This window comes from Miscanthus floridulus, chromosome 8 (genome assembly GCF_019320115.1).
Source record: "Miscanthus floridulus cultivar M001 chromosome 8, ASM1932011v1, whole genome shotgun sequence".
Taxonomy (NCBI): domain Eukaryota; kingdom Viridiplantae; phylum Streptophyta; class Magnoliopsida; order Poales; family Poaceae; genus Miscanthus; species Miscanthus floridulus.
Window position 1 is genome coordinate 23,872,271 of NC_089587.1, and position 15,314 is coordinate 23,887,584.

General features: G+C 42.9%; 1 long non-coding RNA gene across 1 annotated transcript; it reads right to left on the reverse strand.

Moving 5' to 3' along the window:
• Positions 1–8,421: 8,421 nt before the first annotated feature.
• LOC136471360 (uncharacterized) lies at positions 8,422–14,846 on the reverse strand. Its single transcript, XR_010762005.1, has 2 exons — positions 14,226–14,846; positions 8,422–8,759 (listed from the first exon to the last, which is right to left on the reverse strand). It is a non-coding gene; the product is annotated as an uncharacterized lncRNA (long non-coding RNA).
• Positions 14,847–15,314: the final 468 nt, after the last annotated feature.

Here is a 15,314-nt window from a genome sequence, read left to right on the forward strand (position 1 = left end):
GTATTTGTGGTATTTGTGCACAACAACTACTAGCGGATATGTATTTGGCTTCAGCGGTTGATAATGCAACACTATTTTGCTTCTTTGATGACCATGAAACAAGTGATCTTTCCAACAATTGACAAGTGCCTGAAGTGCTCTTCCTTTCAACCTTGCATCCCGCATAGTCAGAGCCTGAATATCCAATAAGTTCAAACTTTGCTCCTTTGGGATACCACAAACCAACATTTTATGTATGCTTCAAGTACATCAATATTCTCTTTGTTGCCTTCAAATGACTCTCTTGGTGAGGCTTGAAATCTTGCACACATGCACACACTAAACATGACATCCGGCGTTGATGCGGTCACATAGAGTAGGCTTCCAATCATAGAGCGATACAACTTTTGATCCACCATGTTACCACTTGCATCACTATACAAAATACCATTTGTTCCTATGGGTGTACTAGTTAACTTGGCATCAACCATTCTAGACTTCTTGAGCATGTCTTTGATGTACTTGCCTTGACTCACAAATGTACCATTCTTCAATTGCTTGATTTGAACATCAAGGAAGTAACTTAACTCTCCAATCATGGACATCTCGAACTCATTAGCTATCATCTTCCCAAACTCTTCACAAAAATCTTGATTGGTTGATCCAAAGATAATGTCATCAACATATATTTGCAACACAAACAAGTCCTTGCCAATCCTCTTGGTGAAAAGAGTGGTGTCAACCTTACCTATAAAGAATCCTTTGGAGAGGAGAAAATCCCTCAATCTCTTATACCATGCTCTAGATGCTTGCTTCAAACCATATAATGTCTTTCTTAGCTTGTAAACATGGTTGGGTTTTTTGTCATCTTCAAAACTAGCCGGTTGCTTAACATATACTTCTTCATTGATATAGCCATTGAGAAATGCACTCTTGACATCCATTTGATAGAGCTTTATGTTATGGGCACAAGCATAAGCTAACAAGATCCTAATTGCTTCCAACCTTGCAACTAGGACATATGTTTCACCAAAGTTAAGACCCTCTACTTGAGTGTAACCTTGTGCTACCAATCTTGCTTTGTTCCTTACTACTATCCCATCTTAATCTTGGTTGTTGTGAAAGACTCATTTGGTTCCAATCACATTGTGTCCCTTTGGCCTCTCAACTAACTTCCATATTTGATTTCTAGTGAAGTTGTTTAACTCTTCATGCATAGCATTGACCCAATCAACATCCTTTAAGGCTTCTTCTATCTTCTTTGGTTCAATGGATGATACAAATGAGAAATGCTCATAAAATAAAGCTAATCTTGATCTTGTTTGCACACCTCTAGAAATATCTCTAATAATAGTGTCCAATGGATAATCCCTTGCAATATTAGTTGATTGGAGAATTGGAACTTGATTGCTTGCACTTGGTTGAGATGATGTAGTATCCACTTATTGATCTTGCACATTGTCATGAGAGCCACTTATACTTGCTTGATTTGTATCATCTTACACATTTGAGTTTAAGAGCACTTGCACTTGATCATCTTCTTCATCTATCACTTGTCTAGGCCTCAAGTCACCAACATCCATGTTCTTCATGGCATTTGAAAGTTGAATAGGTCTAACATCATCAAGATTATTATTTTCATCTTGGGAACCCTTGGTTTTATCAAATTCAACATCATGTACCTCCTCAAGAGTACTACTAGCCAAATCTCAAACTCTATAGGCTTTGCTAGTTGTTGAGTATCCAAACAAGAATCCTTCATCACATTTCTTATCAAACTTGCTCAATGTAGTGCCTTTCTTTAATATATAGCATTTGCAACCCAAAACCCCCAAAAAAATGCAATATTTGGCTTTCTACCATTCAAGAGCTCATAAGGTGCCTTTTCTTTCAATGGGTGACAATAGAGGCGGTTGCTACAATAGCAAGCCATGTTGATTGATTCGGCACAAAAGGATTGACTCACATTGTACTCACTAAGCACATACCTTGCAATATCAATAAGTGTTCTATTCTTCCTCTCAACAAGGCCATTTGATTGTGCAGTGTACTTGGCAGAGAATTGATGTCTAATTCTAAATTCATCACACAAATTATCAATTCTAGTGTTCTTGAACTCACTATCATTGTCACTTTTAACTCTTTTGATGGTTGTTTTAAATTCATTGTGAATGCCCTTGACAAATGACTTGAAAGTTGCAAACACATTACTCTTGTCCACTAGAAAGAATCCTCAAGTGTATCTAGTATAGTCATCCACTATCACAAAGCCATATTTGTTTCCACCGATGCTAGTGTATTGTGTTGGCCCAAACAAATCCATGCGCAATAACTCAAATGCTTTACTAGTGTTCATCTTGCTTTTCTTAGGATGGGTATTTCCAACTTGTTTGTCGTCTTAACAAGAGCTACAAAGCTTATCCTTCTCAAACACAACATCTTTCAAGCCTCTAACCAAGTCATGCTTAACCAACTATTCAATTGTTTCATTCCAACATGACCAAGCCTTCTATGCCATAACCAACCCATACTAGACTTAGTGAATAAGCATGTTGACAATTGAGATTCACTAGCATTGAAATCAACCAAGCATAGATTCTCATATCTAAAGCCTTTGAAGATCAAGTTAGAGCCATCTACACTTATGGTCTCTACATCATCTACTCCAAATATGCATTTGAATAGAAGATCGCACAATTGAGCCATGAAAAGCAAATTAAAGTTCAAGCTCTCTACTAGCAACACATTGGAAATGCTCATGTCATTGGATATTGCAATCTTACCAAGCACTTTGACCTTGACTTTGCCATTGTCACCAAATGTGATATTATCATAACCATTGCCATCATTGGTGTTGATTGAGTTGAACATTCTTTCATCACCGGTCATATGTTGTGTGCACCCACTATCAAGAACCCAATACCTTCCTTTGGCTTTGTAATTGACCTACAAAAGAAGATCAATTCTTTTTAGGTACCCAAACTTGCTTGGATCCTTAAAGGTTAGTTACTAAGCTCTTTGGTATCCAAATGGCTTTCTTCTTTGAGCCCATCCATGGTGCACCAATGAACTTAGCATGAACACCATTAGTACCCTTAGTAAGCACATAGAAAGAATCAAGCTTAATTGAGGATATATTAGCTTGTGATTTCTTATTCATGCACTTTTGCTCTATGTGACCAACTTGCTTGCAACTAGTGCAAAAATGACCATTATTCTTCACAAAACTAGTCTTGTGAGGAGCAAAGGCTGCCTTGCATTTCTTGGGGGTTGATGGGCACACGTCTATGGATCACGTGTGACGAGTAGTTGTGTCCCGATCTTCTCGAAGGATCCGCGAACTTGATAACTTGTCGCTGCGTGACCTGGTGAAGAGGCAATGCACCGTGAGGCTGCCCACGCGATGAACTACCGAGACAAACACCCTTCCACGTACCGATGAAATAGCCCATGCAATCATGCCGTATAGATGTGAAGGCACAAACTGGGTGAACCGTAGTTCGGCATTCTACAACTCCCTCAAGAATCGAAAGAACAAGTTTGCAAGCCTCTCAAGACTCACGCTGGAACAAGAACTCAAAGAGTTTGTATTTCTAAATTTGTAATCTCAAAGTTACTATTCACGTCACCCATTATAGGGATATATAATACTAGTTGAGTTTCAATTTGGAAGAAATAAATGAGAACATGTAGTGGAAAGTTGTAACACTACTTTTATTAATAGCCAGGCCTAGTGGGACGCATGGATGGTTGGCATTCTTCTGCATGCATGCTGGAACGTGTGTGGATAGCAACCCTGGTTGCTGGCTGCATGCATTCCTAACTTCTAAAATATTTGCTTGCACTCCAACGACTGTTATTCATGGTAGCTAAATGTTCTTTTCTCTCTCTCTTGCACGTCCAGGTTCCTTGCTTATATTTGGTGGGCAGAATCCATCATCATCCCACGCTTGTTCGTGCACTCCATCATTCCTAAGAATATTGAAACAAGTACTCAAAAGCATAGGCCCATTCAACATAATCTGATTATTAAGCATAAGGTTAGCGTTCACCTGAGAATGGATTTCCTTCTCCTAATTAGTTTTGCTCTACTCCTTGTAATCGGACCAGCTATATCAAATGTAGTTTCATTTGGAGATGAGTGAATGCTAGGAATGTCCTCATTAGGGGTATAGTCCAATCTCTCTTTATAGAGAGTAGCTCTTTGGCTACCCAAGCACATAAGCAGCCCTCTCCACCATAGGCTTTGCCTAAGGCAAGAGTGAGCTCATTGACCTTCTTCTTCATAGTCTCATTCTCAACCATAAGTGAGGCATCATAAGTGAAACCATCACTCATAGGTGAAGTGGAAGTAGATGATGAGCTACATGAAGGATTAGCGGGAGCAACAACAATAGGCTTATAGAAAGATTCATCAATTATGTCACATGTTAAGCCTTTGTCACATGTTACAACATGCTCCTCATTTTGCTCATCAAGTAGAGAGGAATAAGCTTTTTTAAGCTTCTTGTGAGCCTTGCCAAGCTTCTCATAGGCTTCCTCTAGCCTCTCATAAGATGTATTGAGCTCATCAAAGACTTGCTTAAGGGCTTTTAATTCCTTACGCAAGTCTTTGCATTTCCTTCTCTTAATGTCAAAATATTCTTTAAGCATCTTCTAACATGTCAATTAGTTTATCTTTAGTGGGTTCAACATCATTATCACTTTCACTTTTATTATCATGTTCATCATCACATCCATCATCACAAGTTTGTACCTTAGTGGTCTTAGCCATGAAGCATGTAGATGGAGTGTCGAAGAGAGAAGGCTTCTCATTTATAGCAATGCTTGCAAGAGCCTTCTTCTTGGAGGTCTTGTCATCATCACTATTATCATCATCACTTGAGGAAGCATCACTATCCCAAGTGACCATATATGAATCACTCTTCTTCTTCTTCTTGAAGGTCATCTTGTCCTTCTTCACCTTCTTCTTGCTCTTTTTGTCATCATCATCATTGTCGCTATTGTATGGGCATTGAGCAATAAGATGATCCTTGCTTCCACACTTGAAGCACCTTCTTGACTCTTTCTTGTTCTTAGATAAAGACTTATTCCTTCTAGCACGATAGCCCTTCTTCACCATGAACTTGCCAAATCTCTTCACAAAGAGAGTCATCTTCTCATCATCATCATCCCAAGAGAATGAAACTTCATCTTCACTTGATGTGTCTTGCTTGGCCTTGCCCTTGGATGATGTGGCTTTGAATGTCACACTCTTCTTCTTCTCATCCTTCTTCTCATCTTTCTTCTCCTTCTTTTCTTCCTTCTTATCATCATCGCCATATGTATCATCGGTCATCATATCTCCCAGCACTTGGTTTGGTGTCATGGTGTCCAAACCACTCCTCACTAAAATAGTGACCAATGTGCCAAATCTTGAAGGTAAGCATCTCAAGAACTTGTGGGAGAAGTACTTGTCCTTCAACTCTTCTCCAAGTTCTTTGAGATCATTGACAAGCGCTTGAAGCCTATGGAACATCTCCAGCATACTCTCATCTTCTTTCATCTTGAAGCTAGCAAACTTCTCCTTGAGAATATATGCCTCGGCACCCTTCACCGCTTGTGTGCCCTCAAACGACTCCTCCAACTTCTTCCATGCCTCATGAGCCATCTCAATGTTCTTGATTTGCTCAAATGTCCTCTCATCCGATGCATCATGAATGGCACTAAGAACAATATTATTGTTTTGGAGCAATACTTTTTCGGCCGTGGTGGGAGCTTCCGCATTGGCAACCTCAATCTTGGTCTCTACTATCCTTCCACACCTTTCTATTGATTGACTTGATGTAGGTGGTTATCTTTGCCTTCCAATATAGATAATTCGCGTCATCAAATTGGGATGGCTTCTTGGTGTTGTTGATTAGAGCCATTTTGACACCGAAGGTTGTTAAGCTTCAAATCAAAGTGACCACGGCTCCGATACCACTTGAAAGGTCCTAATGGCTAGAGGGGGGGGTGAATAGCCTATAAAAATTTATACAACAACACTTAAGCCAAGTGGTTAGACAAATATGAAGCAAAGCGAGTGTTGCGCTAGCCTACTAAAAATGCAAGCCTCCTATCCACAATTCTAGTTGCTATGATCTCTAATTCAAACACAAGAGGCTATGTCACTACCACTAAGTTAGTGAGCTCTCAAAGACTAACTAAAGAGCCTCACTAACCACTAGATAAGACACAAGCTAGCTCTCAAAACTAATTATACTAAAGAGCTTAGCTACACTAGGAATATAAGTATAAGAGTGAGGTAGCGAAGATATACCGACGTGGCAAGCGATAATCAATCAATCACAATGAATACCAATGAAATCCTCGGAGACAACGATGACATAAGATTTTTCACCGAGGTTCACTTGCTTGCCGGCAAGCTAGCCCCTGTTGTGGTGATTCACTCACTTGGAGGTTCACGCGCTAATAGGCATCACACGTCTAACCCGCAATCGGGTGCTGGACAACCAACACAATATGAGTCCACTAGAGTACATTTTGGCTCTCCACCGGGGAAAGGTCAAGAACCCCTCACAATCACCACGATCGGAGCCGGAGACAAGCACCTTCCTCCGCTCGACAATCCTCACTGCACCAAACCGTCGTTCTGAAATCACGACAGCTGGTGGATTCTGTTTGGGTTCATCGTGCAGCATCGCGTGGGAACGGGCGGCGGCACCGACCGAGACTGCCTCCGCCACGCCGCATCCCCCACCCCTGCATTCCGGCCCTTTTCTCCTCGACCGCTGCCATGCTGCAGCCCCTGCCTCCTCGTACCCACGAGTCCACGACCCTTTTCTCCTCTTTCGTTGTCGCCACATATGCAAATCCTCTTCCCAAATCCTACTCCTATGGTGATCGGTGGCGGCGACATGGCGGAGGCACATTCGGTAGCTGCGTGGCGCCGACTCCGCCGCCGTCCGTCCACACGATGCATGCGACAACGGAACAACACGAGCACGTGACGGAACGAGGCAACTGGACTGGACAGGATACATCCACAACTATCGGCCTGGGCTGGTCTGGACTTCCTATGAGCATGGATAGGGCCGGGCCCTGATAACACCCACAGGATGAATTAAATTCAATTACAATGGCTACTTTAAGATTTGTGCAGTTTCCAAAAAAGGGATCCACCGGAGCAAAACTCTTATTAGTATTGGAAGCGAATCCTTAACTTACACCGCTCCCTATTTTCTAACTTTGGCATCAATAGTCGCAGCATGGAGAGTGAAGCTCTAATGTTCTCTTTGTATTTCTAGCATCACTTCTACAACACATTGTGGAAGGCCTAACTATGGCTACATGATAAACTCCAATGGTCATCTTTATCCTCTCTCCCAATCATCCTCCTCTCCACTCTCTTATTCGGTCTTGGTATCGGTCATGCCTATCCGAATGGATTTCATGTAGTTTCTTAAACTTTGGTTTTTGTTGCAAGACCCGGTTTTGCATTAGACCCGGTTTCTTGTATTTTTCACTTTTTAAAAAAAATATATATTGTTGACACATCAACAAAATATCCTACGTGGAACCATATGGCAACTATCCTAGTCATAGCATTGGATTTCCCTTAAGTATATTATACTGGTTACTAATAATAGGGAGTATCTCTTAGCAATGTTGTCTCTAATATTAATTTTATACAATTAAGACACTATATGCTCTCTATTATTGGAGTATGGAGGCGATGCTTTTTCAGCGTCCGGCACAATGTTTGCTTTATCTAAAAAAAATCACTTGTGTGAACACTATGGACCTAAACGGTTTATGGTAAAGAAGGATACACGAATAGACTCGTGAATGAAAGATTTAGTTTCTTGTTGGACATGGATTGGACTCGCAATGCAACAGGCTCCCCATATTGATTTTCGACACTGTTAGTTCCACTTCTCATAGGGGGACTACATGTTCTTTGCGCTACAGTTCATATCTGACATAGCTCTGGCTCCAAGCTTTGCATCAGATAATAGATTTGTAAGCTAAAACCAAGAACATTGAGACTTATTTTTTTTATAGAATAGTGCGCTCGTGTATGTGAGCGTTTGCATCTGTAACTGGGTCTCGTAAAAAAAAATAGCTCAACTAATCAACAACTCATATGTGTATCCCACAACTCTATAGCTACGAATTTTGGAGTTGTTGGAACTCTGACAAACAAGGTCTGCGACTAGTATGGCTGTATGGGCGGCGCATCCTATTCGCAGTTCACTGAAGGCGCACGGACAAGAGCGACACGCATGTACCAACTCTCTGATAGCCCCTCTAGCTCGTGACGAGCGATGCTATCATGCGGACCAGATCACCAGCTTATTCTATTCCATTTTGCAAGTTTGGCAATAAGGGAATTGGGTGCTTGCATATATGCATTGCTATATCATTGGGCGGAGCCACATTTTAATAGACAACAACAATGACTCTGGACCAATTCATTGAATTGTAAGCATCGAATTTTTTTCCCCCAAGAGACCATCCTATATATGATTCTCTAGCAAGACTCTTATATACTACAATGATATCAATAGGCTCAATTTTCTAAAATCGTCCCCAGATGGTTATGATACAATCTCTCCGTCTTTTCACCACTCAATATTTTAGCGCCTGCAGTCTTGCCATTGGATGTTCTTGAAGATGTGAGTTACGGGCAAGGATGAGAGTGGCTGTCCTGGAGGTGATTGATCTTGGATTCCATTCTTGAATGGGATTGCCATATTTTGTTCTAGCATTTCTTCCTCTTCCTCACTTGATTTTGGCTGCATCATATTTGATCCCACATTGTTATTTAAAATTGATGGATATATAAAGTACAAAACATATAAATATAGATATAAAGTAAAGATAAAAACACTGAAGCCAACAGCAAAGAAGCGAATCAAGCATAGCAAGAGAGGCTTTGACAAAAAATATAAATAAGGAATTTTCAGTTTAACCTGATTACAAAAAAACTAACTTCCGTCATTTACTTTCAGGGTGCATATAGTATGTCCCCATTCATTTTGGCACATGTGTGTTAGTACATGAATGGATTGGTTCATCTACTTTGCAATTCCAATAGGACAAATTCAACTTTGGCCACAGCCCGTGGGTTCCATAAATATCATTATGTTCCATTGCAAGATTTGCAACCACAGAATTGGGTGCTTGCATGCATTTGTGTAAACCCCGTTCAGACTATAGAGCCATGGTTATGATACAATCTCTTCATCCTATCTCTATTCAATATTTTTGTGCCTACAATCTTCTCACTTGACCATTCGTCAATCTTGAGGATGCGAGCGACAGGCGTGGACGAGTGGCTCCTGGAAGTATATATGCACTTAGAAGTGGTCGATCTTTTATTCGATTCTTGAAGGGGATTGTTGTATTTCGTTCTAGCATTTTTTTTCTCCTCCAACCTGATTTTTTTATGCATCAGATATTGTCCTAAATTTTTGTTTAAAAACGGTGTTTATATGAAGTAAACAGTAAAAACCATAAAAAGTAAACCATGAAAAATATGCATGTGTTTCTTCCAATACCAGGTCATCGTGTACCCTCTATGTTGGTAGCTTGCAACATATAAGCAAAGCTGCTCATGAAGATGTCATGAGTGAAGGGCACTTAACTTTGCCATTTCCGAAAAAGAAAGCAGAGCATTTAATGACAACAGTCTTCTTTAGTAGCAAAAGAAAAGAAAAGAAAAATGAAGCCAACAGCAGAGAAGGTAAATCAAGTATAGCAAAAGAGAGGCTTCGGTAAAAGTGGTAATTACGGGATTTCCCCTTTAACCTGGATACAAAGCCAAACATAAACTCCATGATTTACTTTTAGGAAGCTTGTAAAATATCTCCATTCATTTTGGTGCATGTTTATTAATACATGGATCAATCTTGGCTAGGTTTCAATTATTTGGGACAAAACAACATTGGTTATATGCCGTGGGTTCCATATATGTTATTATATTCGATTGCAAGATTTGCAGCCACATACAGCCTGTTCGCTTGGTTGTAAACGATCGTAAATTTCCAGTCAGAACAGTATTTTTCTCTCACACCAAACCAGCCAGCAATAATAATCCACGATCGTATACGATCGTATCAGCCATAGTTGTTAAGGCATCGCTATACCGACGCCATATCGTCGCCATATCGCCATGGCGTTTTCTGGCTCTCGCCACGGCGACGCCACGGCTCTGGCGTGTATGGCGTCCGCCATAGCGCCGTGGCGTCCCCGTGGCGCCGATTTGGCGTCCTGTGGCGCCTTTGTGCGCTGTGGCGGGCACAATAGACGGTGAGGGTGAGGGTGAGGCCGTGAGGGTACCTGTATAGGCCGAGTAGCCGATAGGAGCCCTCCGAGACCGAGCCCGAGACGCAACCGCAAGCAGCCCTCCGAGCCGCCGCCGCCGTCGGCCGCCGGGACGGTCGCCCTCCGCCCGCCCCCGTGCTCGCGACCAGCTAGCCGTCGCCGTGGAAGGACACCGCGAGCCCGCCGTCGGTGGAGGGTTCTTGCGCTGCGCCGCCGTGGCCGCCCCTGTGCACCACGGATCCGCGCTGCTCGGGGAGGGAGAAGAGGCAGCTGAGCCAGATCAGGCCTCGCCGCCGCCGGATCCGGCCTCCACACACGCCGATGCCACCGGTCGGAGAGGGAGAAGAGGGAGCTGGCTCCGGTCGGAGGGGCGCGGTCAGGTGGGAGAGAGGGAGGGTGCGGGGGAGGGCGAGGGGCGCGGTCCTGTGCGCCGTCGCTGGGGGAGAGGGGGAGTCGCTCGGGGAGAGGGGGAGAGGGAGTCGTGCTCGGGCGCAGTCGCTCGGAGGAGAGGGAGTCGCGCTTGAGCGCCGTCGCTCTGGAGAGTGGAGTGAGGAGAGGAGAGAGGGTGGAGTCTCTAGGGTTTCTGATTTCGTTTATATATTGGTGATGGTAGTGGGCTGGGCCTGATTTACCGAGGCGGTTGAGTTAGGATGCATGGGACGACTTTTGAGAGATGAGAGATTTGGAAGTTTGAGAGATGAGAGAGTTCTATGTCTTTTGTGCTACATTTACATTGCTATTTTGATTTGCTAATATTGTAGACTATACCTTTTAAGCTACATTTGCATTACCATTTGTCAATATAATTTTCTAATATCCTAGACTATAATGTATGTATTCACCACGCCGATGTGTGTATGGCGTCGCCACGCCACGCGCCATAGACGCTGTAAAGGTGTGAAGGTGGTGGGTCGCCGCGCCTCGCCACGCCGCCGTAAAAACTATGGTATCAGCACCAGCCGAACAGGCTGATAATTGTTTGCTTTCAAGCATTCACATACCCCCTTTCAGACTATAGCCATGGTTATGATACAACCTATTCATCCTTTCTCCATTCAAAATTTTGCAACTACAATCTTCTCACTAGGCCATTGATAGATATTGAGGATGCCAGCGACAGGCGAGGGATTAGTGGATCCTAAAAGTATATATGCGCTTAGAAGTGGATGAGGTTGGATTCGATTCTTGAGGGGAATTGCTACATTTCACTCTAGCATTTCTTCATTCTTCGCACTTGATTTTCTGCACATCAGATTTTATCCAAAAAAATTTATTTAAAGATGGTGGGTATATAAAGTAAAACATGATGTTTAATTTTGAGTGTTCCTGTTTAAAAAGCTAAATTCCATCATCATTTTAGGAGCACGGGCAATCTGAAATCAATGCAATCGTTGTATTTTTTATGAAAATTTTGCCAAGTTTGAATGAGGTGCTGGTTTTCATCAGGGAGGAGCTACACCTTTGGTGTTTGGCTAGGGCACAAGAGGTCTCTCATCTCTTTGCCCTGGCGCGGTTGCGCCAAGTGACAATTGATGTTTGGCTGAGGTCATTTTTAATGTTTTGAGTTTAGTGTCGAGCTTGTATTTTCTGGTTCGAGTGTTTTTTGCCTGTTTTGGTGTACGGATTACAATTTACAAACCATTTCTTCTTCTTAATATAATGATACACAGATCTCCTGCGTGTTCGTGAAAAACATGCAAATATATATATATATATGCATGTTTTAAGAGTTTCCAATACCAGAATTTTATTTATACTCGTGTTAAAGTTTGTTAATTTTAATATTAAGTTGAGGTTGTACAATCACCCTTTTATATAAGTCTCAAACTATGTCTTCGTGTACCCTCCCCATGCTGGTGGCTTGCAACAGTGGTGAAGCTGTTCATGGATAAAGATGGCAACGGGTACATACCCAATGGGTATTGCTATCCCATACCCGCACCCGGTAAGGAAAAGTTTACCCGCTCCAGCACCCGTACCCGCATGCGGGTACCAAACTTTGCCCATACCCGTACCCGCGCGGGTAATCATACCCGGCGGGTAACCCACACCCGATAGCACACCCGAGCTCAGACATCAAACCAAAACAATCCAATAGGATAAACCAAAATGTTTTGTTACTAGTGTGTGTCAAATTCAATGGAAGCAAAGTGTTCAATTCAACCGCCAACATCCAAACCAAGAAATAAATAAATTTATGCGCCATCAAAATTCTTTTCAAGGATAAATACTCCAATCAGATAGCATGTGCTATTTATAGCATCTTTGTTGTACAACGCCATGCGAATACTAGAAAGGACTAGCATGAACTGGAAGGCAACGCAAACAACAAAAGAGCAGTCGCTGGCTCAGGCACTCAGCCTTGTTCTAGCCCTCCAGAATCCAGTTCGAGTAGTCACAGGACAACGTCGCTTCGCGAGTCAGACTGGATACTGGAGGCGGCAGGAGGCAAGCAAGTGACGACTCGCAAACTCCAACTAGGTGAAGGCGTGGTGCGCGTATGGTGTGGCTGCGGCCAACAGGCGGAGGCGCTCAGGCGCGGCGCTACGGCGGCCAACAACAGGAAGACAGAGGGGGAGAGGAATAGATTGAGGTAGGGTTTCAAATCAACTTTGAGTGTATATATGCTTCTTAGTTGGGCCAGGCCGCAACTTTCTTTGAGCTATCTTGGGCTGAATTGATAAGACCAACTTATATAGCGGGTATAAATTACCCACGGGTATATGGGCATGGGTAGTATGAACCCACACCCGAACCCGCTCTACCCGCTGGGTAGAGAATTTTGCCCACTAACGTACCCACGGGTGAAGAAATCTTCCCATACCCACCTCATTATCACGTAAAACCCATCGGGTACTCGGGTTTCGGGTACCCAACTACCCATTGCCATCTTTATTCATGGAGATGTCATGAGATGAGGTACGCTTAATTTTGCCATCTTAGAAAAGAGAATGTGCATGTGCATGTGCATTTAATGACAACAGCCAACTTTATTAGTAGCAAAAAAGAACTAAACTTGTAGCGATAGAAGAGAAGTGAAATCAAGTATATCGATAAAAGCTTCAGTAAAAATTGTAATAAGGAATTTTACCTTTAACTATTATTCTCATGATCTTTGAGAACAATAACCATACTTAGTTGAATAGAAATATTTAACTTACTCTACTAGGTGGTAAACATGTGAAAAGAAGCTAAATACGCCTAAGCTTAAGCCTAACAAAGCGTCAGTAATATAAGTTAAAACTAGGAACATATGACAGCTAGATGATACAATATCCACAACCATAATGAAGTGCTTAAATGTGAATACAGAATTCAAAGATAGTAATGGGAGAATATCTGATGTCACATAGACGCAGGTAGGGAGGTGAATAGTTTTACTGAACTATTTTACAAACTAAAGCAGCGGATCATGGTATTGTCATGTATCCATAATAAGGAATTTAGAGGCTAAAGTTTTGTTTCGAGGTAAAATTCAATTTATTACATAGTGTCAACTAAGATGATAAGGCGAATGATAATTAGCAGGACCTTTTAAAAATTTTGGGGAAAGATTTATCTTTTAAATACTAATACAACTAACCTCAATGTTTATATGATCCATAATATACAAGTTAAAGAAAAAGGTACTCAGTGCTTGATGGCACCAAGATGTGAACTGTATGTGGAAGACACCATAAACTTGGAAGAGGGTTACATACCCTATGAATTTGGGCAGAGAAATCATGTAGAAATGCCAATTTGTTGTTTTAACTTATGTATATTTACTATGACATTTTAGCAAACACCTTAAGTTCATGACAGCCTAGAAGTAAACGCATCACAAAAATCGTTCATTGCCATGGCCAGTTCGCACTTAGACTGGTAGTTTGACACATAAGCTTCACCACACATGAACGAAACAAAACAAAGTAGGAGAAAAATGTGTCTGATACCTGAAATTGGTTTTCATGATGGAGCTGATGGCACTTCGCTGAGCGATGCGCCCGGAGATGACTGCAATCCACATTGTGACATCGCTGAGCGATGTGCCCGGAGATGACTGCAATCCACATTGTGACATTCCACTCCGTCGCCGCCGCGAACGTTCAGTGCGCTTCTGTCTTGGACTTCCCGGGCGACAGGCGAGCTGCCGCTGGATAACTCGAGGCTGACCACGCCGGCGTCGGTTTTGAGCGCCGAGCGAGAGGAGCAGGCACAGGAACGGTTCCTGGCGGAGCAGTCGCAGGGCGCGGCGGTGCACTCGAAGTCGAAGGCGTGGTTGAGAAGGTGGCGGTCACGGTGGCCCTGGCGCCCGTGGAGGCTGGGATCCCAGGCGCATAGAACGGTGGGGAGAGATGAAGGTAGAGGAGAGCTGGTGGCGGCCCAATCCGATTTGCGCGGTGGAGGAGAGCGGACACGGTTGAGGAGAAGAGGCAGCGGCTGCCGGCTGGTGATGGATGGAGGGAGGAGCAGCGGGGGGGCGGGGAGAGGAGACGGCGGTGGGCACGGGCGCACGGGAAGCAGCAGCAGCGGTGCCGGTGACCGAGGCGGAGGAGAAAGCTGGGCCGCTGGCCTGCTTCCTGGCCCAACAGATGTCGCCAGACTGCTGCTGCTTGCCGGTTGGGCCGGGCACTCATCCTTCGCGTATGAAGCGTTTTTCGAGTATAAAACGGAAAACCCCATAAATGTTGGTATAAAATATTAGGATAATTCTTATTTTCTCTAAAATTTGGAATTCGAAACCATAATGTCCAGTCATAAGTACACACTGCAAAAAAGAAACCAGTGTGTCCGATCGTAAATACATGTCGTCGTCTCGTCGAGCATAGGAACCACCACTGTGTGTAAAATGACATGAATTTATATTAAAAAATGCTAGCAATTTAGTTGTGGAAACCGTTTTAAAAATCGATGTTCTAGGTAAAAAATTATCGTAGAGAAACAAAAGAACATGCTATCTAGGAGTACATGCAACTTTATCCAAGGATGTTAGGTACGTACTCAGGTGGTGAAAATGCTACCTGCAATACTGCCTGCCGTTT